This window comes from Nelusetta ayraudi, unplaced genomic scaffold (assembly GCF_046127955.1).
Source record: "Nelusetta ayraudi isolate G7.1 ecotype Tasmania unplaced genomic scaffold, CSIRO-AGI_Nayr_v1 ptg000071l, whole genome shotgun sequence".
NCBI lineage: Eukaryota > Metazoa > Chordata > Actinopteri > Tetraodontiformes > Monacanthidae > Nelusetta > Nelusetta ayraudi.
In genome coordinates this window covers 4,530,645-4,558,346 of record NW_027466121.1, presented here as the reverse complement: position 1 = coordinate 4,558,346, position 27,702 = coordinate 4,530,645, and the positions used below count along the sequence as shown (strand labels likewise).

The window sequence follows — 27,702 nt, the reverse complement described above, 5'->3', positions numbered from 1 at the left end:
AAATGGTGTTTTTATGCTATTCTGACCACGGCAAATGGTGTGGAAAAGAAAAGCCCATCACGCTGCCTAATGGCTGGACTCGCTGGTCCTCGCAGAGACTCCACACACACACACACACACACACACACACACACGAGCAGCGCGACACGGCCAAGCGGCGCCGTCTCCCACCCTCGGCCTATCGCTCTCACCTCCCGCTGGCCTGTGGAGGGGACTCCCACACTGCTTTTCAGGGGAGATAATGTTATGTCGGAGGTAATTAACATTGGAAATGTGCCAGCGACGGGAGCCATTGTGCCGTCGGATCAACGACGGAACAATGTGTTTTGGCCGCGGTGACAGCCGGGCTGATTGGAGCCTCGCCGCCAGGCTTTATAAAGCGAAGATCAATAAGTAACAATTTTCCTATTAGAGAAAAATTACTTGGACGTTGTCGGAATGTAGCTTGTGGCTGTTGGCGACGGTGGGAACGTCTCCTGACGAGGGGACAGGTTGTGTCACGTTACCAAGGTGTCATTGCTTCTGATGAGGCCGGGACCCTCGACCAGTGGTCCACAGTATGTTGTGTTTTTTAATAGTTATTGTGCCGTTTTCTGCCTCAAAACAGTCTGTCAATCCTCCCCCATACCCTATAATGAATACAAATTGTGGTTCACAGCCACAAAGTAATTTATTTATTAGGTGACTGACATAAAAGAAAAAATAGTAGCTGCCCCCCCAATGTTTTGCTCTAGCTTTTAATGTCTTTTTATTTCTTTAAATAGACCTAGAAATTTAAAGGTTTGACGTCGGTTTAACATAGTGCTGTTAAGAATGTAACTTTTACCACAGGAGATACAGCACACGTTAAAAAAATATATATATTTAAAATGAGAGGACCTTTTTATAATCTACAAAAGGACAATAGGGGGAGAAACGTTGATTAAATGTCGTTGACATTTAGATCTTTTCGCTCTAAATGCAACATTTTTTGAGTTTGTCGTCTAATTTGATGGCAGAAAGCTATTCAAAAACACAACAGTTATCGCAAATTTCTCACCTGTGATAATTGTGTGTAGCTGAGGTACAAACCCCGCCGCCGCCAAATGCTATTAGGACAGTCGGGAGCGTGCAGGAAGACCTGATGGCAAATCGTGTTTTAATAAATGTGTAGGCCACTAGCGTGGCTAATGAACTTAGTAATTACTCATCACTAGTTGGAGGAGTGGAGCGGCGGCGCGACGAGAGCGGCGGCGGCTGCTGCTGGAAGCAGCAGGAAAAAAAGGCACAACAGGCAACAGTCAACACGGCGTCGCTGCAACAATCCATCAAAAGTGACGGGGGCCCTTCACTGTCACGCCTCACAAATGACTACACCTTGTAAAATGTAGCTAAGATCACTTCCCCCAAACACCTTGGAGCGCAATGTTTTTAAACCGATGAGAACTGTGTCACGTGATTTATCGCGCTGCTGCCGGGAAATTGTTATGTTAAGCTAAGGAACTGTTTCCTGAGCCGGAATTACCAAAGCCAAAGCCTGAAGTCAGGGTTTAACAGCCCTATCTATCTATCTATCTATCTATCTATCTATCTATCTATCTATCTATCTATCTTTCTAACCATCTATCTTTCTAACCATCTATCTATCTATCTATCTATCTATCTATCTATCTATCTATCTATCTATCTATCTTTCTAACCATCTATCTATCTATCTATCTATCTATCTATCTATCTATCTATCTAACCATCTATCTATCTTTCTAACCATCTATCTATCTATCTATCTATCTATCTATCTATCTATCCCGTTTAAACACTAACAGACATTTAAATATAAATTGCAGTGTTGTACTGAACGGTTGTGATATTTAAATACGAGTCGGAGCCGGTAGCTGGTGAGTAACACTGGACTATTCACAGATGCTCCGTTCTGCAGAGCTCTAAATCATCTTTCTTAATTCCCAGAGCCACATCTCAATCATACTCCTTGCTAATTTGAGAGTCACCCTCATTTCATTTTAAACGATTCATTTTTGGCAAATTTGTAAATGGCCCCGATGTGTTCTACAATTTAGTCAATTACTGTTTCAGCCAGCGGGACTCCAGGGACCAGGAACACACATCGCCTGGAGGTACCATCTCAATAATTGTTTCAGAAAAGTTGGGAATGGATTGCGAACGCTCTGTTCCACTTATTGAAATGTCAATTGGAGCCGAGACCTTTTTACTTCTCTCCTCGCCCTTTCTCACTGCGGTGTGACTCATTCACCTTTTCCTTCCATTTTGACGCATACCGAGCATCAACAATGGTTTGGGAAAAAAAAAAAAAAGAGATAAGAACGACCGGCCTATTTGGTTGTATTTATTTCAGATTCTGTGCTTATTGAAAAGCACAGAAAGAAAGCCAGTTCCATATTGTTTTATCACATAGTTGAAGTAATGGCTGGTTTTTTTTTTTTCCCTGCCATCATGGGTATAATAAAAATGTTACAGATATTTGAACTCTGCCATGTACTGAAATTGTAATTAATTATTAATTAGCAGGATAAAAAATTAAGAGATGATAATAATCTAATTTAGTCCTTAATGGGCACTAATTAAGAGGAGATTCCTCCTTCATGGAGCCCAGCAGCTTGACCTGCAGACCCCAATTAATTAAGTTATTATTAGTCAATTTCAAGTGGTCGGCTTGTCATATGTCTCTGTGAGTTAATGGCAAAAAAAATCTGCTGCAAAGATGGAGGCATGTGCTGCCGTTTGTTTAGCTGCAAGTTCACTTATTAATCTTCTGAGCCACTTAAGGTGCAGCGGGCCTGCTTGTTTGGGTGGGGGGGCTAATTAGAGCAGGGAGGAGGGCGGGGGGGAGGGGGTCAAGTGTGTGCACTGTCAAGTCGGATGTTATCCACTTGTGGTCGGAAGTAGACGCGCCTGCAGGAAATTCCTCATGTATCCAAGTCAGGACTGTTAAGGCCCAACATAATTAGTGATAATCAAAATAATGGTGTCCAGGATGTAAAATAGATCTTGACATGGGCGTCAGCGCGAGCGACCTATCAGGCCGACGGCTTCAGATGAACTCTGCTTCATATTTCTCTACAGTTCCCTCTCGATTTGTTTGTTTTTTTTTGTTTTTTTTGTTTTTAAACGGGCCAATAAGTGTGCGTTGCACGCGCTCAGCTGGCCGTGTCTGCTCCGATTACTGGAAGGGTGTAATTCTCCACTTGCGCGTGCGGGAGCTTCAACTCTACACTATAATTAACTTTTGCCTTGCGCCCATCAGGTTCCATTCCACACTCGACGTGTCCACGGTGACCGTTCACAGCAGCCGTCTGGCCATTCAGCATGTATTAAGTTGTCAGAGCGAGCCGCCCTCCCAAGCTGCCTGTCTTCGCCCAACAACCCGGCCTATTAACTCCTATTGACTGTGACACACATGTCCCTCCAAAATGAGCAGCTCCGTATTGATTTTTCCTGAGAGCTGCTCACTTCCCTCACCCTCCCCCACCCTTTCATGCCCGCCAAGGGTGAGATCTTTATCCTGACAGATTGTGTACGTTGCGTCGTGCTCAGAGCGCCGCTGTTTTGCAGCCCGACGCCTCGGTGGGGGCCGTGGTGGATGGGGGGGCGGGGGGGGGTCCATCCTCTCTCCTGCCATTCCCTTCTGTATCCTGGTCACTTGTTCGCAGCAGCGAGCTCTCAGCGAGACAATTAACAGGCCTGGCTCTCTTGTGTTTCGCCCCCAAACCCCCAGGAACGAGGCGGTCAAATGGAGCTGCGTGGTGGCCAGTGGTGGCCGTGGCCAGGAATGATTTGACAAAAGACGAGCCAAAAAAATGAAAATCAGCCAGCAACACTCCAAGTGTGCGTCTCAAAAAAGTTTAATAGTCTCACTGACAGGAAGCTCAGTCTTCCTGAGTGTTGCTGGCCGGTTTTCATTCTTTGGATGGAACTGCTTGGGCCTTGCACCTCTTTCACGTCAACATATCTATTTTATACATGTATGTATATGTACATGTATATATATATGCTGTATATATATATATTTGACAAAAGACCTTACGCTTCCACATTACAGCATCTGAAGTCATATCTTCGTTGATTGTTATACAGTGTATCGTTTTTTTTTAATGTGTATAAACATTAAACAATATATATACACAAATACACCCTCCCCCCCGGCGCCACTCCCCACCCAAAGGAAAAAATGTCTCACTCCGCCACCGTGCAGAGGCGACACACTTCCTGCGCCTTTGGAACAGCAGCGTAGCAGCGTGAGACAAGTGAGATGTGACAGCCCACCCTCTCACCCCTCTCACCCCCACCTCCCTTCCAACTAGCACCACTGCCTCCCGATCGATGGACCTGAGTGGAAGGGTGCCATATTCTCCCAGCGACACTCTCTCTGTAAGCGCCGCGGCCAAAATCAACTCTGACGGCTCGTATTGACGCGGCATCAACCTCCCCAAACCCCTCCAGCCGGGAGAAAAATGATTATCTGCCGGTGAAATCGGTTATTGACACGCCGCGGAATAGCTTCCCCTCCCCGGGGGATTTATTGATACAGTTTATGGTGTATAAATATTTATCTAATATGTGTCTGAAATGGACGTGGGCTCGCTCAGGTTTAAACGCCCTGTCTGTCTGGCCGGCCGCGGTCGGCCGGTTGGCCCACGGAGGGCCATCAACGCCTCGAACCTCCTCCTCTCAACCATGACTCCGCTCCCGCCTGCGTCTTGGCATTTCTTTATTTATTTTTTTTAGAGGCGCCGTGAAATTGCTCCGGCTCCGTCTTGCAGTCAATAGCGAAACATTTTTTTGTAATTACATTTTATGGCCATTCGGTTTAGAAAATCACAATGGCTTTACTGCGGCCATCGTACTGTTAAAAGTACGACGCGTGTGCAGGTCGGTGTTTGCGGAGGAGGTGTAAAGTGGGAAGTTGATGAATTAGTATTGATGCCTTTTGTTGTATTTAAAAAAAAATATCGCTTTGCTTTCCACCTGCAGTCATAAATCAAATGTTTTGAGGAAAACTACTTTATAAGTCTGGCGCTGCAGTAAGCAAACTTGGGGTGAAACATCCCACACTGGCGGTTTCAAGCAAAGCGGCCAACGTGAGTCATTAAAACAAAACAAAAACTCCATGGATCCCGTATGGAAGTTGGCTGGAGTTATCGCTGGAGTTATCGCTTGTTGTATCGCTGCCCTTTGTGACTTCACAAAGCACTGGTTTACACATCTTTGTGTGTTGGCACACAATTTCTACAAAGAGGAAAAGTGTGATTGGGTAGAAGAGGAAAGGGTGGACTCACAGGTTAGAGACACTTTAGAAAAACCTTGTTAGAAGCAAATTTATACCTTAAAAACCTTCATCTTTTCCCTTACTCTCTTTCTCCTTCCAGTGTATTTTTGTGTATCCAATGCACTGAATCTAACATTATTTTTTCTTTATTTTGCTGTTCCAATTTTTATGACCGCACTTCAGCACGAGATCAAGCTTTGTCTTTGTCTTATGTTGGTTACATCTTTTTTTTGGTTGCTTACAAACCTGATGTATATAAATTGCGTAAGGGGGGGGGGGCAGTATTTCACGGGACACAAAGCAAACTGGAAACAATTTTTTTTTCCTCCCTGCAGCAAAGAAAAATATGACAGACAGCGGTATTGCACAATATTGATTTTTTTTTTCTTTCTTTTTCGCGGACGTGCACGTGGTGTGCTGACTTTTCCTGCGGATGATGCACGGCTGCGGCCCGGCCGCTGTGACAGCCAGTCGGAGGCTCCTGCCACTGTCGGACGCGTCTCCATTACAAGCTGCGGGGGCTCTTTGGCTAACTTATTGACCAGCCCCTCCTGCTCGTTACTCAGCAGAGGAGCAGTTTGCTGTGATTGATACCGTGACTGCTCCATCACCTCTTTCAGCCCCCCCCCCCGTCCACTCCCCCCACTCCCGCCTCACCCCTCCACCCACCCTCCCCTGCCTCTCTCCAAATCCTATCAGTGGATTTTTAAAGCCATGAGTGGGTTTCATTAATGGTCTCTCCCTTTTATGACACCATAATTAGAGTTGAGGAAGAAGGCGCCCTAACCACTGCGGTTTCCCGCCACACTGAGAAAGTCAATAATGCAAGCGCAACAACTTCGCACACAATTGAGCCCTGTGGAAAAATCTATATGCTCCGCTGCTTTATGTCTTTATGGTGCCGTTTTGAGAAGAAGCCACCTGTTTGTCAGTGTTCCGTCTCCCCTCTTTTTAACTAATGTCGCAGAATTGATTATTAACGCCGGCCATGTCGTTCAGCTCCCTGGAGCCTCCGCTGCGTGGACGCGCGAGGTGTGTCCCCGTGTATTAGGCCGAGCCTCGTGGCTATTTGCCTGCTGTATAATTTGTTTTGTGCTGCGCCTCGCGCACACGGAGCGACTCCTGTAGAAACTCGAGCAGGCTGACCGCTGCACCCGGGTTATTTGCACGAACCAGGTCATGGGGGATATTGCATTAGATTGCTTTCCGGGGAAAATAATTCTGCCACGCGGCCTGCTGGGCTTTTCCTCCTTTGTGTATCTGTCAGGCAGGATTGCGCGCCGATATACGCAGAGGAAGAGGAAGAGAACAGTTTGAACACGCGGCGATACATGCCGTTATTTACCACCCATCTGTCTTTTTAATTAAAACAACAACAGAAAAGGGCGGCCGACGGAGCCGCGGAGGCTCCAAGCGAATGCGCACTGTTCCAGCTGATGGAGGAACCGTGTCGCCGTATTTTTACGAGTTGATTTCACGTGAAATGTTCTATCAGCGTTAACACAAATCCAATCATTCAAGAGCCACGCGGCACTTTGGTAATAATTTCCCAGTCTGCCACTCGCGTCTCTGGTGTTGACTGCACGCTCTCTGCGGCCTCTTTCACAGGTTAGTGCGAGGCAGCTTTTAGCGAGGTGGTTGTGTACGCTGTTTAAACGCTGGGCAGATGGTGTTCCCTTCAATGAGAGACAAGGCAGGTTTTATTTATGGGGCCCCCTCCACTCAAGGATGCCTCAGTGGGCTCAGCAAAAGATAAAAAGACTGAGTTCAGCAAAAAAAAAAAAAGGATGGAGGTTCCATTCTGGATACCATTGAGATGAAACATTAGTAGATTTTTGCAAGAAAAGCAAACAGTTTCACCACAATTGCCTGAAACAGTTTTTTCTTTAATTTCATGTTTTGGTCTCTGAGCCCAATTTGTGCATTTTGTCCTCACTATAAAAAAGAGGCTCTGTCCCCATCTTTATATCCAGTCAATCTTCTGACCTCAGAGTAACACCTCGTCAGTGCTAAACCTCGTCAGATGGTTGCGCAACAAACAAACCGCTGAGCAATAACACTGAAACGTGTCCTGAAATGTTGAAACTCGCCGCACCAAAAGTTTAGTCTTAAAACTGTCACAGTTTTAAGACTGTCACAGGAGAGCAGCGTTAATGAAGCCAGGGAAAAACAGGTTGGAGTGACAGAACTCTAATGACTTTCATGACAGCAAACAGGCAGTGGTGTAATCACAACTAAATGTCAGACACCATAAGGTCTGGTGCATAATGGCTCCAGATTGATATCTTCCTCCCCCTTTAATTACCACGTGTGAATTTTGCTTAAAAGGTATCGCTCACACTTGTAGAGAAAGAGCAATCCATAGCACTAAAAAAAAAAGTCAAGCCCCGGAGTGACAGCAGAGTGAGCAGTTGAGTGGAAAAGATGAGCGCTGAGAGAGGACTTAGGGCCATTGGCTCGCCGGCCGGTTGCGCCGTGCCCTGAGCGGTTCAAAGTTAGAGGATGAGGAACATGTTGAGGGTTTATTGGTTGCGATGGTTAACAACTGCCTTAGATACATATAGAGAGTCTGGTGGCCAAACAAGATAATCAACATAGACCTGTGGAGACATATGAACCAAGAGCAAGTCCACGATGAAATCAAATCCGGAAAGTGGGGTGGATGGATTGGCCATACACTTAGGAAAGATCCAAACAATATAGCAAGGAATGCCCTGGACTACAACCCGCAAGGCAAGAGGAAGCCAGGGAGACCAGAAAGTAGCTGGAGAAGGTCCAGCTGGCTGAGCTGACCAGGACGGGGACCCCCTGGCAGGAGGCAAAGTCCCTCGCCCAGAGGAGAGTGAAGTGGAGATCCTTGGTTGAGGCCCTATGATCCCAAGGGGGCAAAGAGGATTAAGAGGAAGAACAAGATGGTAAGTGGTGAAGCTGAGGAACCGGCCATTAATCAAATCAGCCCTGACAGGAACCTGTGAACCGTTTTTTTTGTCCAAGTGAATCACTCGCTTTGCTGGCCAGGAGTGAAGGTAACCGGACGGCGGATAGTTATACATCATGAATAAACCAGGCCTCCGAGAGCAGAGCCGGGCGGGACGTCGTGACGGGAGCGTTTTCCCCCCGGAGACCCCGTCCACCCTCTGGCTGGCCTTACTGGGAGATTAAATGCTCACTGCGTGTCCTCCTGTAAATGGAACTTAGCTGGTGTCACCGCACCCTCGACTGGGAAACCCGACCCCTGTGACTGAATGAACCGCAATCATAATTAAATCATCAGCGTTTCACTTTTACTGTGACTGCAACCCTAACCACAGCGTGGGGTGGAGGGGAGGTAAGGGGAGCCCGACCCCGCTGGCCAGTGGTGTCGGGGAAGAGTCGCGATGATTGGATCCAGACTTTAACTGGCTCTCTCCCCCTTGCACTGCACATCTATTGCGGATTGGCGAATGTGAAGTCTACATTAACCACAATGGCAACGTAACATAAACCGAGCGTATCGTTCACAAAGACCTGACTCACCTCAGCTTAACCTCGGCGTCAGTGATCCACCGGATCGCTTTTGAAAAGTGGTTGGTGTCGGTGCTGTGGTTGGTGCAGCAGTGCAACGTGGTCATTATTTTGGTCACTTTGAAAACAAACCAGATGCTTTATTTTGTTTCCGTCCAAATCGTACCAATCTGTTTAGTGCCGAATTGCTGCATCGTGCGCCCACATCTGGCAGAGGTGGAAGTTCTGCTTTTGTTTTTGTTCGCACCTGCCAGTGGAAACACACACCCTGACTAGCGTTGAAACCCTCCTCACTGCTGCAGAGACACAACACAGACACACCTGGTTTCATTTAACCGTCATTCAAGGTAATCTTCAGGATTCTGAGTCAGTTCAGTGACCCGGATTCCTGCAAACGTGTCGTAGGGGCCACCACAGCCACCAGTCTCACACCTGCCTATATGGATATCTGTGCTGTGGCGCTCTTAGTTACTCCTTCATTACCCTTACTTACAGCTTTCCCTTTAAACATTGTTCATTTCCTCTGAGAGGGGAGGGTGCAAATATAGTTATTAACCTGCAGACTACCTTCACATCCTCAAACCGATATAAACCTTGATTTTGCCGACAGATAAGCCGGCGATCTGAAATCCCCAACCTCCGAAATGCTTTTGCTGTTCTCAGAGTGGAGCCCGTCTCCGTGTTACCTTAATGCCTGGTGGCTTGTTGCACCACATGTGTAATGACTGTGGACCCAGCAGAGCTTATCCTATTGAACAAAAGGTATTAAGGGGGGATAGTTACAAAGGCCAGACTTTAATTTGACCCCTGCCTGCCCTCCTCTGTGCCGGTGGCTCTGGGAAGCCGCACGGTGGTTTGGGCAGTTGGTGATGAATGAGTGTATTTGGTGGGCAGATTGTTACCGTTCCACACTAATTGAAGGGTCAGCGCAAAGAGCAAATGCAGTAATTGAGTCGCTGGGCGGCGACGTCGGAAGCCAAGCGAGGCTGTTGCTGACCAGACTGGAGCCGACAACAGTGAGCGGCCACTTCCTCGGTTTTATTGAGCCACCCAAAGGACATTTATCCCTTGTTTATTGGCGAGCACAATGGCATGAAGTCTATAGATTTTTTCTTAACTCATTTATTCATTTTAAGAGCGCTTTTATGGGAGCACGAGGAGTTGGTCTCTTGAATGAACATAAACGTCATATACAATATCAGACTCAACATGTTACTGGATAAGTGATTTGATGGGTTAGGGTTGTAATGGGTCCACTTCATGTAACTTCATGTTAATTAAAAGCAAATTCCAAACTGCCATTCAACCCTCACTGAGCAAAAAAAAAAGAAAAAACGTGTAGAATTTCTCAAAAGGCCAGTTCAGTTTCTTCAAACATGTTTTCGGCAGACAAAGCAGGGGTCTCAGGTGCAACTGAAAATTTCTTTTGTGCTGCATTAAAACACAATATCTGAAGAGGTTACTTTATTGTGAGGCCGGTGACCCCGATGAAGGCTGCATATCACAAAGAAACCATTCTTCATAACTCGTGCTGCCGCCATTTGAACCTTTGCTGACGTGCTTTGTCTGACGAGAATTCAGATATTCTATTTTTAGTGGCATAATAGAGAGAAAAAGCAGCTGTGGCTCATTGCAGGCGCTTGAAGTTGGGCAGTCATATGTGTCGTTTCCATTAAAAAAAAAAAAAAAGTTGAGCAAATCTAAAGCAAACTTCTGAAAGTGGAAAAATGGAAAAGGCCTGTGCCGTGCCTTCCATTAAGTAATTTTAAGCCAATTTGTTGCAAGGTCACTTCTGGAGCAAGTACATCATAGAATGGCTCTGCCTATATACACATAGAAACATAAGTGAGCAAAACCATTAGTTGAGTGAGGAGTTCCGGAATGACGGTTAATTCAGAAAACCTGCTTTAGTAAAACATTTGTTACCACTGCTAGAACCGTTACAGCTGATTTGGAAATGACTAAAACCACCTCAATGCTTTGTTGCTATCTAGATGTATTTGAAGTTTCCATTGAATTCCTCATGCAAATTTCTTCTTGATTTGCTGTGAAAGGTTTTGTGAAAACACATTTCATTCATTCACTCATTCATTCATTCATCTTCTATACCCGCTTATTCCTATTCAGGGTCACGGGGGTCTGCTGGAGCCTATCCCAGCTGTCTTAGGGCGAAGGCAGGGTGACACCCTGGACAAGTCGCCAGTTCATCGCAGGGCCACATAGAAACAGACAACTATTCACACTCACATGCACACCTACGGACAATTTAGAATATTCAATTTACCTCACATGCATGTTTTTGGACTGTGGGAGGAAGCCAGAGACCCCAGAGAGAACCCACGCTTAAACAGTGAAATGAGTATTTCCTCTTCAGTCCATCCAATCCAGTGCCTTACGTTCTTTCATCTCAGCTGACTTGAACACAAGATCTTGTCTTCCAAGATGAAGTTTAAGGGATATTTTTCTTCACGTTTGCTCGCGCTCGGCTCAGACTCAGGCATTGAGACGTCGTCCGCTTACACCTCCTGCTCCCGCTGCTTCCCAAAAAAGCGCCAATTTGCGAGCATCGGGTGTTTTGTGAGAAAAGCTACAAGGACAAACGCATTTAATGTCCCGCATTTAATGAGCGCGTTGCCGGAGGGGACCTGGGTAGTTAAAACTGAGAGTTGGCGAGACTCTTCCGCTGCACTTTTAAGCTGCAGCGTGCCACTGAACCACACTGACGGTCCCGCCGGACAGCTGCTGGCCTCCGTGCGAACGGGATTGATGGGCCACATTAAAACCCTGAGCTTCATCCTGCTTAAATGCCTCCACTCCTTAAATCTTTTTGGGCAATTTCATTGTCAGAGGGCAACTGTGGAATGCAGGTTGGTGGGGAGGGGTGGTGGTGGTGGTGGTGGGGTCTTATTCATGAGATGGAGGCAAAACTGTCTCGTAAACCAATCTTTGCCCACCCGTGTGTCTGTTTTGTTGCCCGAGTGGAAACAAAACATCTTTGTTTTTTTCTCTCTCTCCTCTGGCGCTTCTCCCACAGGTCTGTTTAAGCGCTTTGCCTTTTTGTTTTTTTGTTTTTTTTTTGTTATTCCCCCCCCGCCAAAGCCGCTCTCCTCCCGACCAGTGGCCCGATTGTTTCAACGCACAAAAACGTCAGTGGATGTTGTAATTACCATTCGCGCAAACAAGACAGCAGCTTCATTGATATGCTGCCGCTGATAAGGCGACGAGCTTTTTGGCGGCGACACAATGGCCAAGGCCGCCCGAGGGGGGCGGGAGTGCGGTGGTGGGGGGGTGATCCGCCGGCGCCGGGGACACGGGGACCGTCCTGCCCCCCCCACCCTCCCTTCCTCCCTCCTCTTCAATGCGACCAACAAAGGCCGCCTGTCATTCACCGCACATGAGCGTTTTTTTTTAATTAATTTTCACTCGGCTCTCCTCAGAGTGCCGCGGCGGTGATTTGACCCCCAGATCGGCTCATGAATGCGCCGCGGTCCTCTCGGCCCTGGCTGTCAGAAGGTCACGCACGCTTTTCCCTGTCTATGCCGCTGCGACCCCACAAGGCTGCAAGCGGCCATTGTCCCGAGCGCGTGTGCAACGAGGACATGGAGGTGATGGAGCGATCGCATCATGAGGACGACCAGCGCGACATGCAAAACGTGGCAGACGGCATCGATTCCGCACGCGCGGGCCCCGCATTGTCGGCAGCTGCCTTGGTAATTGTCTCCGTCGTCACTGCCGTACACTCATTGGCGGAGCCGTCAGAGCAATCAAAGCCGTTAGGCACAGGTGTCAAACTCTGATTCAAATTTGAACCGCAGCGTCATTATACAGTATTTGTACCGCGAGCCCAAGACAAAATCACTGCTCGAGCTAGGAGCCTGCTGGTGTTATACAGCACATGCACTGCTAATACTACAAAACCCATAATGCTCTGCTGGTATTCTGGCGTGTCAATCAGTGCAGGACATTGAAGGAAATTATCATTATGACTTCATTGGTTTATTGTTGTTATTTATTTATTTATTTTAATTTATTATTAGCCTATGGGAAAAGGTTATTGTTGAAATTTAAATTATTCTTCTTTTTTTTTTTTTAGATTTTATTTCAATTTTGCATGTGTGCAATATGAAGCTATTTATTATATAGTATTCAGCTTTGTTTGTTCCATATTCAGGTTGAAGCAAAACTTGTTTGGGTCCATGTAAAAAGGCTCACTGTTCTATCTGGAGGAAGACTTTTTTCTCTATAAATATCAACATAGGCCTGCGACGTCGTCCAAGTTTTAAAATTTGGCCCCACTGTGTGTTTGACTTTGACACCCCTGCCGCGGAGGAGGAGCAGCGTTGTCGCAGGCGAGTGTATTGAGATGCTGGAGTTCCAAAAATCTGTGGTTCAGCCGAGACGAGAGCTGATCAAAGTTGCTCCCCCTCCCACCGACCCCCGGATTAATCCGGAGGAGTGGTCCCGACCGCTTGCCGTGCGGATTTCCGGGGTGGGGGGGGGTTTGCATGGTGAGATATACCCCCACCCCCACGTCCCCCTTACTCCACCCCCTACTGGGCTCCTCTCATCTGCCGAGGCTTTGGAGGATGAGAGGAAGCGGGGGCCCGCCGGTTATTCCTGCTGAACCTTTCCGACTGTGTTCAAGGAGGCTTTTTAAAGAAGTGCCCTTGACCCAATCTGAGGTTTATCGCCGGCATCTTGTTACCCCTCTTTTGTCTCTGCAGGGGGCGCATTGGGGAGGGGCGGGGGTTAAATTTAGTCTGATTAACTAATGGCTACAGTGTTTTAAAGAGACGGGGGGGGATATTAGAGGGGCCGCCGTGCTGCCTTCAAAAGCCTCGTCCTGATGCCATCTCCGTTTTTTTATTTGTCTTGCCCCGCAGGAGATTAGACCCGTCGTCCACCTGTTCGCCAGTAAGAGATGTGTTTTGATCACGGCCTCTTCAGGGGTTTTTTTGTATTGCTTTCTAATCTTGTTTCGATTCCCCTGATCTCCGCGGCGGGAGGAGCCCAGTTTGAAGTGGCCGTCAACCCGCGATGGAACGGGTGTTTGAGATTCAAGGAAATGTCTTGAGTAATCAAATCAATTTTTGTTTGATATGACAGCAGAGGGAGAGACGGAGGGAGGGAGGGTGGGGAAGGCAGGTGGAGGAGGAGGGTAGGTAAGGCGGGAGGGAGCTATGGAGGGAGCGATGGAGGGAGGGGGGGAAAGCGAAATTCAAATTTCAAATTTGGGACGACGTGGGATTATTCCGGGAAGCCTCTGAACCTGCTCCCGGTGTCTGGGTAAGATGTCCTCTGGTCTCTAACAGCATCAGGATCCAACGGTGGACCATTTTGCTCACAATTAATAGAGCTTCCCGAGAGAGCGTCAGCCTATAGACCAGTGGAAATACTGAGGCAGCCTTCGGGCAGCTGGCGAGATGTGACTTTCTTCCCCGTCACTCACATTTGTCGTAATGGCACGAGAGCCTCGCTGGCTATTCCCCAGCGCTGTGTGTGTGTGTGTGTGTGTATGCATGAGTGTGTGTGTGTGTGTGTGTGTGTGTATGCATGAGTGTGTGTGTGTGTGTGTGTGTGTGTGTGTGTGTGTGTGTATGCATGCGTGTGTGTGTGTGTGTGTGTGAGCCCACTGCCCCAAGCATGTCTCATTTCAAAGTGCTGTCACTCTCTGCTTCTTGGCATCTATTAACACCCACCATTATCATGCTAATCTACATTGTATGATTACATAAAGTAATTTATGCACAATTCTGTTCCACGGCTGCACGGGGATGCGCGCTTCCATTGTCAAATTCTTTTAAAAAAGGAACACTTCATGATCACCATCAGCTCCACCCCACCCCCACCCCCTCCCCCAGTCCCCCCACCCTTTTTTTTTTTTACACCTTCCTCTCCTCTCCTCTCCCTTTCAAATCTGTTTTACCTCCTCTCACTTTCCGCACGTGTCCTCACACTTTGTCAATAAAATCTGCGGTGGAGAAAAAAAAAAAAAAAAACTCTCGCGAAGATTTGAAGGCCTCCTCCTACTGAGAAAATAATAGCCGAAATCGCCTCCTGAGCCGGGCTGATTTGCTCATGAAGAGACGATGAGTCGCGATCACTTCCCTCGCAGTACTCGTTAGCTCCACATCGGAACTGGTGAAATGTGTTTTTGTGTCGAAGGCGGAGGGCAAGAGATGAGCTCTCTCCCTCATTTATTCACAGCTAGTGGAGTAATTAGGAATGCAGAGGGCTGTTAAATTAAAACTGAATTGCACTTATTAACATTTTAACTACCAACCCCACCCTCTTTAGACACTAAACAAGGACAGTTTCGGCTCTAATATGCCTGAAGAATCCCGCCGAGGGGACCCTTTTATGTATCCCCGAAACAAAGAAGTTCTTTAAAGTAAGATCTCCCTTTTGTTTAAACAACCGAGCGTTTAACATTCAGCGCGGAAAAGCGCCGGCGCTTCCTCCGCGCTGTCAGGAGACGCACCGCCGGAGCTGCTCCGACTTCTCTGCTTAATGGAACCCTATTTGTGGTCAGATTGGAAAGCTAATGGCGGTCCCTCTGAGGGTAACTCTCCAAATTAAATAGCATGGATTCACATCTGTCAGACAAAACCAGGAGGCTCTTTGTAATCAATGACCCAAACCAAGAGAGGCTCCACAGGGTGCTGCGCCGCCTCTTCTACCGTGATGGCAGCGAGCGGCCACCAGGGAGCGGAGGAGGCGGCAGCAGCAGTGGCGGCTCACCTGCGCTAACAGGGGCTAGCGGCGGTGGAGGCTAAAACCTGGGCGGGGGAGGGGAGGGTTAATGTACATTTATAGAAAAAGGTCAAACTACTTAAGCCGGGCCGCTGATTTATAATGCGGGAGCGCAATGTGACTAAACTGTAAAGGGAATTCTTGTTTTTCCCTCCTCCTCCTCCTCCTCCTCTTCCTCCTCTGTGCAAACATTGCCGTCGGTGTTGTCGCGTCAAAACGTTGAACCCCATTAATTTTTATCGCTCCCCCCCTCTCTTGTTCCTCGACGTCTTTTTAAATTTTGTTTTCGAGAGGAGGAGAGGAGGAGAGACCGGGCGAGCCTCCCCCGCTGTTCTGGAGAAATTTCCCCTCTCGTTGTTAATTTTCCCCGCTCCATATGGCGCCGCAGACACTTCACCTGCGGGCTGTGGCAGGAGGCCTCGCGTGGCGCCGCAGCCAGCGCACGTCCTCGGGCTCCGGCTGTCATTTTTTTTTTTTCTTTTTTTTTTTTTAAGCCGAGCCCGCGCATCTGTCTGAGCAGGAGCGTAACGCCAGCGGAGCGGAGGGGTGGTGCGGTTGGAGGGTGTGGTAGGGCCGGCGGTGCCGCTCTTCCCTCGACCCCTCGCAGGCCCCCCCCGACCCCGGCGCGCCATCCACCACATCCGAAAACGCGCACGGGCAAAAAAAAAAAAAAGTTGAGGTGGGGAAATAGCCGGCGACACCCTGCCAAGGTGTGACGTTTGCCCTATGGCAGAGACATACAAGAGAGGGTTTCATCCTCGCTTGTCATTGATTAGAGAAGGGTCTTTAATTCCGTCCCACCTCACGCTGTGACGCATTTGCATTCGGTGTCACAGAGTAATGGGCTTCTTTTTTTTTTTTTCCCTTTCCCCCTCTCCCTCTCCCTCCTCCAACGGTTTGCTCTGAAAATCTCAAAGACGTGCCTCTAATGTGCATTCAGCCGCCAGCAAGGAGCTCTCTGATTTATTGCGCCTCTCCTCTCGCGCGGCAACCGCTCGCCGCCTTCTTCTTCGCTGTCTTTGGACGGCGTGCTCGCTCAGACGCTTCCAAGAGAGGAGAAGTTCAAGCAGTGCGAAGACTCTCGTCGCGCGATTATTTGTCATTATTCCGCGCACTCGAGGTTTTCCAGACGGAGACGTCGGTAATGGAAGTGCAGTTTTTGCTGTTCACCTGACGCTCGCTCACCTTGCGTGCTCGGCAAACATATTACGATGTGCAATATTACAAAACCAGCACTGCGTGATTTGTGTTATGTAGTTTGGTTTTGGAAACATTCGTAATGGATCACTGGTGGGTTTTGTGGTGTGGTAAAATAGATGAATACATATATACACCATTTTTCATGGTGTTAAAATTGAATGTACTTCAGTTATTTGTGTCATCAAGCTTATTTCCACTGTTTTCGAATCCCTAAATTGTTGTTTTTGCACTCAAGGTCGAGGCCGCACACAGGTCTTTTGTTATCTCAGGAGGTGGCCTGTTTTTGCGGAAAATAGATGTCTTAAATCAAGAGCTCAATAGCTTCATTTCCATTAACCCCTAGAATTGCGCAAAACCTAAATATCGCAATAAAAGCCGATAATGTAAACGACGTAAACGACGAACAACCTCTCAAATATGGCTAAAAGGTTTTTATGCTCTCATGAGGGGGTTTATCAGACGTATGGATATAGAGCGATATCGCGAAAGTGTCATGGAAACACTTTTGTCGCATTTACACGTCACTGGACGTGACATTCGGGGTCACGCGACCAGTTCGCTTCAAGTGGAAATGGCACATTATGTTTGGACGGAGGAGGAGACGGAACATCTTTTGCAAGGAATCAAAGAGAGAAAAATATAACAGCCATTCTTGAAGCAAAGCAAACAACATCGAAATTCGGGATTTATCACGAAATGTTTTGTACCTCTATCCTCCTCAAAGTGGAGCCTCGCGGGAATTACGGCTAACGCGCTTCACACCATTCAATGGAAACACCTGCAAATTGCAATTGTACCTTGTCAAAATTTAAGAAATATGACTTTCATTTTTACGAAAAAAAAAACTGTAATGGAAACACAGCTAGTGACTTCCTTCGTCCTTCCTTTGGATTCATGTTTGCAATCCTATCTCATATTTTTGCACGCTGACCATCAAAGAGAAAAAGAAGGTGGGGGTGGACAGTAGCCTCTGCAGGTTTTTGATTCCAAACCCTGCTTACAAAAGCAAGAAGTATCCCTTACAGTTATGTCTCCATTTTCATCAACTTATTGATTTCCCATTGAATTAAATTGTTGCATCAACATGCAGTATTGTTAATACCTCTTACCTATTGTGAGTAGTGGCTCGTTCAGCTGATAAATATGTAAATTAAAATGTTTTATACCTGATAGCCAGCATAAATCTCATTTAGATGTCTTAAAACAAATTGAAGGGGAAAGTGGAGCACACGCAGTTGGGAAGGTGTGCCGTGAATTCATTTCTGAATTAAAAAGGAAATGAGCAGGGGGACACAGCCAGCCTTTTTTTTTTTTTTTTTTTATTACAAATGTTAATGAAAAATGTTATTGACTTGAACAAATAGAGAATACACCTGGAAATGTATATTAAAAACCCCTTTCCAATTTCTCTCTCCGTGTAGTTTGCAATTATAGTTATTTCGGCAATAGTGGGGGAATTAATTTTGCGTGCAGACTGATAATGTTAGCAGCGTAAGAAGAATGGATATTGTGTTGGATAGGGGGTCTCTGGGTATTTACAAGGAGCGGGGAGAGCAAAGCTTTATTTAATTGAGAGAATGAATCAATAAGAGCTGTGGGGCTTTTATCAGAAGAGGCTTTGCAAAATGAGCAAGTAATTTACTGTGGACGATCCGAGGCCCCGGCGGAAACTGATTGAAGGAAGGAGTGCATTATAGATGCAGGTAAGCGCAGGTACCGTCAAGGCCTGGCGCACTGATAGAATGATCACCATGTCCTCGGACGTCGACAACAACATTCTCAAATGTCAAAACTGCACGCTTTACGATAACCAATTCAGGAGTGAATGACAAACAGACCTTTGAAAAGTGCAGCATCTTGTATAATTCACTTCCAAGTGAACTGAAACTTTTGATGTTTGTCTCCTGCCATGTTGTTTTTGTCTTTTGCTTGCTCCTGTTTTCTGAAAATCAGTGTTTTGTGATGTCACAAAGGGGCACAAACCTCCAAGGTTAGAGATTCTAAACCCCCCCACCCCCCAGGTGATTGTTCGGCCCTCTGAGATCTTCCCTCCTCCTTGTTGCTTACTTCCTTGTAAAACATGTGGAAGCTTTAACTTGAGCCTGAAAACGAAATATTCAGGAAAACAACGTGCCAATCCTGGAGCGTTTAAAATATTTCCCTATCTGAACAAAGCAAATATATTGGGTCATGTTTCTGTGATTGAGGATCTATAGAGGTGCTGAAACAAACACACACACACACACACACACACAAAAAAAAAAAAACTTTTCACATGCCAATTTCCCTACCAGAGCCCATTTTAATGCAACCGGCAGACGGTAAAGAAACAATTTAATACAATGCTTGCTTTTGCGAAAAGTTTAAATTGCATCTGCGACTTCTTCCTCACTTCCTCTTTGTCAGTCTCGCTTCTCCGCTGTGCCTCGGCAGAGACACAGAGAGACAGATTTGGCATCTCCTCCGTCGTTCCATCCCGCACTCCAGCTTGTTCCACTGCTGCTGGATGTTGGCAAATGTTTTCTCAGATCCCACTCATGCGTCATTGCTCTCATGCCATCACCAAAAAGATTCCGTAAAAGGGGGGAAAAAAAGAAAATCAATCTTTAAGGTAAATTAGTCTGCGTGCTCACTGGCAGCCGTCCCAGTATGTAAATTCACGTGCTAATTCACAACAAGATTTCATTTCAACTTCCAAGCAAATGAGATTTTAATTGAAAATGAGATCTTCCATAGAGTCTCTCGCTGGAGATGTGCAGCGAGGGAATGGTATTTTTCACAGATTGTTTTAAGAGACGGGGAGAGTTTTTTTTTTTTCTTCTTCTTCTTTTTCTTCTTCTTCTTCTCATTTGAAGCCATTTAGCAGAGAGATTGCATGTTTTCTCAGCCCGCTGTTTCCCCACAACCTGCAGGTTAGTGAAAACACCCCTGTGAAATTAACATTGTGCTCCAGCTCCTTGTCCGTGTGGGGGGGGGGGGGGGGGGAGGCTTTACTATTAACATTTGTGTATTTTCATTACGTTAATGGCGTTAACACAGGGCCGCCGATTGCCACCGGTAGTGCAGTAATTTAGTCTCTCTGATCATAAAGTGTCCAAGTGGGTCATTTTGATTATGATGCGCTAATTACATATTACATTTCCTCTCTGTCTCTTGCCCCCCTGAAAACTCGGGGAGCTACAGTCTTTAATGGCGAGCTTTTATGAGTTGAGGCGACGCAAATAGCAGAATAAGATCTCTGCCCGTGTTCCTGACGGCAATGTTGCGCGCATGCTTCACTGCTTCCCTTTAAACTTCCTAAATTGTGTTTCACAATAAATAGATGCCCAAGCCTTTAACTGCCAGTATTAGATTAGATACCATTAGATGTAATAGAAAATTCTCCCCCTGTAATATTTTCATAAGAGTTTGAGGCATTTGATTAATCTGACCACATTTTATTGCATTAATGATTTTTTTTTCCCCTCCTTCTTGCACTCCGCTGTAAAGACATTGTATACAGCCTAATGCTGTTTTCTCCCTCCCCTCTCAGCTCGCTCTCATTCATCCTCAGCCATTATTGCAATGCATTGTTGATGAGGTGAGTCGGCGTCTTATGTGCTTTCACTCCTAAAGTCATTCCTAATGGAGTGGAAACCTTATATTTTGTTTCCTAATGAAGCACAGGAGTGGCAGACAGCTCCGCTCGGGCTGTCCTACGGCTACCTGCGGGTTGCAGCCACCAGCCCGAGCCGCGCTGCTCCGAGGGAGCCAGCAGGGGATGCTGGGCCGGGACAGCACACGCATGAACTGATAACATGGGCCACAGCAAAATCTGAAGGAAAGAAATAAAATCCCTAAAAGCGTGGAGTGGTGGAGGAAGTGTCCTGATCTGTAATTTATGCAGAGTGCTAATGTAACAAGAAACAAAGAATACATTAGACATGCCTGGAATTTAAGTTTTAAAGCGCTAGAAATATTTGGTAACAAAGCACATCTGAAGACTGAAGTGAATCATTTGCCATGTATTGCCACCTATTGTTAGACCTGTAGTGTCAAGCATGTGTTATACTTAAGAGCATAGCTTAGCATTGTGCTCAATTGGGTAGAGGAGCAAATGTAGTTTTCGATAGGTTGACATATTTATTTGTATCAACAGTTTATAATTGAAAATGAAATAGTGAAGTAGTGAAAACGTGCAAATTAGAATTGAGGCATGCATATATTAATTTTCTTTATGAAATAGTGTGTGTACATTAATTGTTCACAACCAACTTGACTTGGCACAAAGCTCATTTTTATACTATCAGTGACACAAAATATAAATATGAACACAACAGAGTACCTGGTACGCCAAATATCTGTCAGACAACAAAAGCGACACACATTTTTAACACTTGATGAAGCACATTCATATTTGGTCTTGTCTCTATCAGTCTATTTCCTTCTTCAATAATTGTGCGAAGCTTACAGGCAGCTAATTGGTTTTAAAGGGGGGGCGGGGGGGTGCAATGAGTACCAAATAATTTCCTTCAAGCAAGATCATTGGTTTTAGCCGCCAGTGTAGTAAGGAAATCACGCAATTGTCCTCATGTCTCTGATGTCACTAAACAGGATTCAAAGCAAAGGGCAGCTGTCGTCACTGCCCGTCCTTCCGTCAGCCTGTTTGGCAGCATTGCTCCTCCACAATACGCTTTTAATCGGTTTAAAAATGTGTTTGTGTTCTCTGCTCACCGCTCTCTCAAACCTGAACCTGAAAGCGATACGCTTGCGCTCCGAGAGGTCCGTGTACGAGAGAGAGAGAGAGAGAGAAAAAAAAAATGGTCTGCCATTCTGGGCTATTCTGAGCCGTTTCACAGCAAGGTCACTTTTCAAACAAAATGTCTCCTCCGCTATCTGGGTCACAGTGCGTTCTCTTACTTTCTCGGAAACTTCCTTCCCCTCTTTTCCTTCCCGCCACGGCTTATAATTAAACACGCACAATTATCCCAAATTTAATGGGATTCCAGAAATGGGCTTTTTATTTAAGAAGTAATGAATAATATTTTAATTGCATATGTACGTAACCGTCACGTGTAATTACCTAGCGACGTCTCTCTCCTGTGGTATTTTTCAGGACGGATCAATAGCCGTCCTTTCATTCTCCAGCCCCTCCTGCGTTTTTTTGAGGTCACTGCGAAACTGTGACTGACGGTGCAACAATCTGACGGGGAAGGGTGGAGGAGGCCCGGGCACACTCCAAACATATGTGCTCTGTCCCATTGTTTATTGATGTCTGTAATTAACGATATAACACGCGCAGCTGAAGTCGTTTGACCTTTGAACCGACCGTTGCTCCGAGTCGGAGCATCAATCAGGCTGCGCTTTTCTCAGATCTGTTTCAGCGCGCAACCCTCGGGCGCCAGACGGGAGGGAGGGGTGGGGGGGGCGGGGGGGGGCACCTGCTGTGTCCTCGTCGGCTTCGGCCTTCGTTCGCGAGAACGTTTGTGGGATGTGTGAGGCGCACTTGATGAGAGGCGGCTCTGTCTGCATCGCTGCTTTAAAGAAAAAGAAAAGTCATTTTCTTTCAAGGACTTTGGTGTACTTACTGATTCTCGGGATTCACCCACAGAAATGATGTGTACTTACCCGTCTTTCGGAGATGTCTTTTTTTCATGGGGGCGGTGTATGGTGGTAATGTCAGGGCTCAGCGATGCCGTTCACCCCTCCCTCCGCTTTGTAATGAACATACGAGCGCGTATGGCGTTCATTCATTCAGTGCCGTGGCGAGCTGGCCGGATTGTCCCGGCCTATCTGCGGGAGGAGGAGGAGGAGGAGGAGCAGGAGGAGCTCCACTCCACGCACGGCTGGCCAGCCCGAGGTTCAGACCCTCTCGTCTGATGTCCCGCTCGGCCGCGGAAAGCATCCCGGGCCTGGCATTAGAATAAGTCATTCCGCTGTTAATTTAAACGGCTCCATACATCACTCGGAAGGAAGGTAACGGAGGTGATGTGAGCATCCGAAGGGGAGGAGAGAGAGCGAGGACGGTGGTGGTGGTGGGGGGGGGATGATCGCCACGGGGCGTTTTCTTTAATACCAAAAGGAAATTGAACCGGGGCGTCACCTCGCTCGCGCCGCTTCTCAGGCAGCTCGTGGCCGATTAATGGAGGTGTGTGACGGGATTGGCTTCAGTCGCTCGCTCCCTTTCATTTTTTTTTTCTTACCACATTTGCCAGATGTTTGGTCTTTGTCTCATTGCCGATCCCCAGCTGATCCATGGGCGTCATCTGCACACACACACACACACACACACACACACACACACACACACACACACACACACACTCTACTTCCCCCTCAACCACCAGCAGCACCAGGTCTATTAGGGCTGCGTGTTGTGTTATTGGATCAGGTGAATCTATCAAGGACGGAGAGTTGGGGCAGTTCACACACCGGGGGGATAATTAGAGGGTGATTGGTGTCCTCGTACTCTCTGCTCTGTACAAGCCCTGTCTCCTCTCTCTCTCTCTCTCTCTCTCTCTCTCTCTCTCTCTCTCTCTCTCTCCCTCTGGCGTGAACACGCTGGAAGTCGACCGCACGCCGCCGCTCCGGCCGCCGGACCCCCCCCGACCCTCCTCCCTGCCCCGTCTCCGAGGCCCCATTCTGGCCAGCTGTGTGTTTGTTTGTTTTTTTGTTTACAGATGTTTGTGGACTTACTTACACCAACCAGCTTGTGTGGCCCTACTCATGTATCTCTGGCTATTATTAACTTGGCCTTCTGCGGAGAGACTAATCACTGTAGCGTTCTGACCGCACCCAAATCGCTCAGGTCCAAAACGACACACAAGGCCCTGGATTATGTAAAGAAATAGAACAAAATAGAGTCAAATAATTAAAATGACTTCCTAGTCTGTGATTGAAGTCACAAAATTAAAAAGTCCACTCTTTTTTTAGTAATAAATGTGTGGCTAGCAAAAACACAAGACTAGAAATCAGCCATTTGTGATGTCACAAAGGGCCTCAATACCGCCCACGGGTCGGTAACAACACCCCCAGGCATGCTGTCATCCTGCCCTCTGAGACCTTCTTGCTGCCAGTCTGGTTGTCTTGTTTATTCCAAACGTGTGGGAGGTCCAAGAAAGCAGCAGTTTCATCGGAAAGCTAAACATGAGCATTTTTGCTGGAGGCTGTAAACAGAGGGCTTAAAGTTGCTTTTATTCTTGAGTTTGAATATGGAATATTGTTTTATATACTTAGTTCTACAAGGCAAGGGTCTAGATTGAAAAGTCAAGGGTTATAACAAGCAACCTTTCATATTGTTTGTATTTCAAAACAATCTTTCTCCACACAGGAAGTCAAATCGCTCTCATGTCTGCCTTCAAAATTCCAGACAGTGAAGACACGGTGCAGACAACTCATTGACCACACTGTCAGAAATTTACTGTAATCATGATGGGTTTTGACAGAGCGCGCTGCTCTAATTGGATCTGTCTGTCCTCTCATTACGACATACTGGAGAACCATCGCAAGCAAATTTGTGATTAGCATTCAAGTTCAACATCGAAGTATGAGAAATCCTTTTGAGATGATTTTTTTTTATTTTGTTTATTTATTTATTCAGCTGATATACTGTGTAGCATAGAGCTCACTGCAAGGGCAATTTATAAGTTCCAAAAGTGCGCGACCTTGAAAAGAGGTTTATGGAGGACTGGCGGCTTTTTTTTCATTTGTTTTTCGCTCTCGGTCCTCGGTGTTGACAAGCGTGTTGCGCGTGCCATCTTGAAGGGGATCTCTGCCGTTCGCAACACAGAGACACACGCGCGCACACACACACACACACACGCACGCACACACACAGCTCTGCCATCCCGACTTTGCAAGCAGTCAGCGGTGCAGAATGGGGCCATTTCAGGACTCTGGACAGTTCATCCACAGAGACCTGCAGAACCGGAGGCTCTGACCTCGACTCACACGCTGAAGGGAGACACAAGGCCGAGCCCAACACCCAGATTTGGCACTTGGACTCTTCTGTGTGTGTGTGTGTGTGTGTGTGTGTGTGTGCGGTATCCATGAGTGTGTACGTACCCGAGTCCACCCCCCAGCCTCCCTCACCCCACCCCACCCATACACATAGCAGCCACCCAGAGCCATTCTATCTGTATGGAAATTTGGGCTCCACAGCTGGAATCCCACAAAGCACTGTCATCCACTAATAGTTATTATCTCTTTGGCCTGCTCCCTCACCAAAAGCCCGCAACACAAACACATCACATCTTTATGGTAATGCCCCACGATACAGCCCCGAGCTATGGCGCCTAGACCTTTGTTATCATTACGATAATTCCCATTCTCACTTGACTCCTCATTACACCATTGCAAGCGCTCGGGGTTCGGATGTAGACAAATTCCTGCGTCTTTTTTTTTTTTTATTATTATTACACTGTAGAAACGCAGCGCTGCTACGTGAAACTTAAAACCCGCTAATACTCTGTGAGCATAGCGGAGCAGTTGCTATAATGACGATGGAGCATTACACTTTAGAATTAGCAGAGCAGGAGCGCGTTGCAAGATATTTTTGTTTGGAGTAAATAAATGTGACAATTTAATTTTGTCATTTTTTTTTTTTTATTTAAATGCTAAAATAATTCTCCTCAATTGAAATTGCCTTATAATACTGCATTGCAATGCAGTAATTTTCTTTTTTTTTAAATAAACAATTGTAAAGGTTAAAACACTGATTTTCTATTTTTGTGAAGATAAAATCATTTTGTCACGTATATATTTTTTAATTCTGTTATTTATCACATTGTCTAGGCTATGTTGAATTCAAAAAATATTTCTCACATTTAAGTAGGTTCTTCAAAAATTGTATCCACCTTTGGTTCAAGAAATCAAAGACATTCACAACACTTTGCCACTGTGACTGATTCTATCTTGCAACACACTGTTTCCACTTTTCTGCCATTCCCTCACATTCAATATTAGTGTCAAAAGGTACACAGTCATGCATTTTTGTGTGCACGTGTCTGGACATTTTTATCTTAGTTTTTTTTTTTTTCATTCCTTTTCTTCTTCTTCTTTTTTTTTTTTACATTTGTGCATTAACACAATTTGAGAAGACATCCTACATTGCACTTCTTCTGTGACAAATAAACATTTGATTTCCTCCAAGTGCAGGATTAAATCGCTCCTGTCGCCCATGCAGTGCGTTCTGGAGTCTGAATCCGCTTGCAGGTTTTCCACCCCTGCTTCTTTTTTTTTTTCTTTTTTTTTTAAAAAAAAACACACAATCAACAGAGGAGCAGGTGATTCACTGTAGATTTATGCCACCATAAACTTCAGGTCAGCTCCATATAAGACGCCAGGCGCGCGCGCACACACACACACACAGAGCGAGAGAGGCAGCGGACCTTTCTGTGGCTGCTCGTGTCCTTGCGCCTCCTGCTGAATGCCCACACAAGGCCTCCGCTTTTTCCACAAAAAAGTAATTGCGGAGTGATTGGCACAGCCCGTCCCGTGCTGCCTGTGTCCCACTCTTAAAGGCTCTCCTCGGAGCACCCTCATTGTCACACAGCCTTTTAGCACCTTTGTTCCTGCCTCCCCCAGGACCTTACAGCTCACCATTGGCAGATGAGTCCCTGTCTGTGACAAAAGGGTCCCCACGCTCAGCTTCATTTGATGCAGTGATGAAGTCCCCCCCACCCACCCACCCAGCCTACCCCACCCCTCTCCCTACACCCCACCCCTCACTCACTCTCGCTCCACACACACACCACCTCCTGTGAGGAGAAATGTTCCGTTTAGCGGTGGAGGATGTGGGGGTCAGGACCCAGGGGTGGGCTTTTAGGAGACAAATAAACATCAGAGGAGGAGAGGAGTGATGTCTTGTTTACACATTAGCCACCATTTAGCAGAGTCTCGCCGTCTCCGAGCGCACGTCTCTCCCAAACAGCTGATCTTACACTTGTGCTGCTTTTTGGAGGCAGACTGCAGGCGGGGGTTTGACGCCGCCGTGGCGTCGATTGAAGGTGAAACAGGCCGGCTGATCAAAAAAAGTGGATCATTTAACTGAATTTTGAATCGTGCGTGTGTGAATTGTCCTTTTCAAATGCTCATCTCAGCCATTTCCAAGCCAAACAATGAACTGTGAATTTTGCACATATTATTATTATTTTTTAATGCAACTGCTCATCTCGGCTGTTTTCAAAGCCAAACAATGATGCAGGGTGATTAGCCAGCAGCTCCTTTATTCTTAATTGTGCTCCAGCCTCTTCTTCGGCTGTTTATGTTTGTGGCACCCAATCAGGGTAAACACACACACACATGCACGCACGCAGGCATAAACTGCATCTTTCCTGCTACCGTCTAATGAGGTGATGACCAACCACTTGTTATAATTGCTTTAGTCTCCTTTTAATTTTCAAGCTTATTAATCATATGTAGAGTTATTTAAGAATGCATAAATTAATCTAGGATTAAAAAGCCTATCAAAGCCTCAAAACAATTAAAGAGTAAGGTAAGATTTCCCCTGGGCTGGCACTTTTATTTTAATAGAGTTTTCAGGTGATTATCATAGTTTGATGCAGCACTGTGATTAATGCAGACACACTTTCAAATGAGGCGTTTCTCTCAGCGCACCAAAAATAAGTGGAAATATAGGCTCTGGCCTCATTGTGACCTCATTGTGACTTTTGGGGTACTTTTATGATTTTATTTCTTCGGTTCAACTCTAACTGACATATAAAGCGTCTCCGTGAGTTTGTCTGTTACGCCAATATCTAAATAAACATATATCATTTTTAGACATATCTGGAGTTTGGTTGTTTTTTTTTTCGTATGCATAAACAGTCTAAATTAATCTGCTCTAATAACAATAACCTGTAGTAGATGGTGAGTGCCATATTACAAAAAGACTCATGTATGTATTTTTGTTTCTTTTTGGTTTTTAGGCAGATGAATGAGTCACAGCAGAGACAACAAGCAGTGTTTTTCTTTGAGACAGT

At 46.3% G+C, this 27,702-nt stretch overlaps 1 long non-coding RNA gene across 1 annotated transcript in view; it reads right to left on the bottom strand.

The window, feature by feature from the left end:
- LOC142899285 (uncharacterized) overlaps positions 1–21,906 on the bottom strand; it is a 186,917-nt gene extending 165,011 nt beyond the window's left edge. Inside the window, exon 1 of the long non-coding RNA XR_012928715.1 lies at positions 21,895–21,906. This is a non-coding gene — a long non-coding RNA (uncharacterized LOC142899285). The remainder of the gene's footprint in view (positions 1–21,894) is intronic.
- Between the last annotated feature and the right edge of the window lie 5,796 nt (positions 21,907–27,702).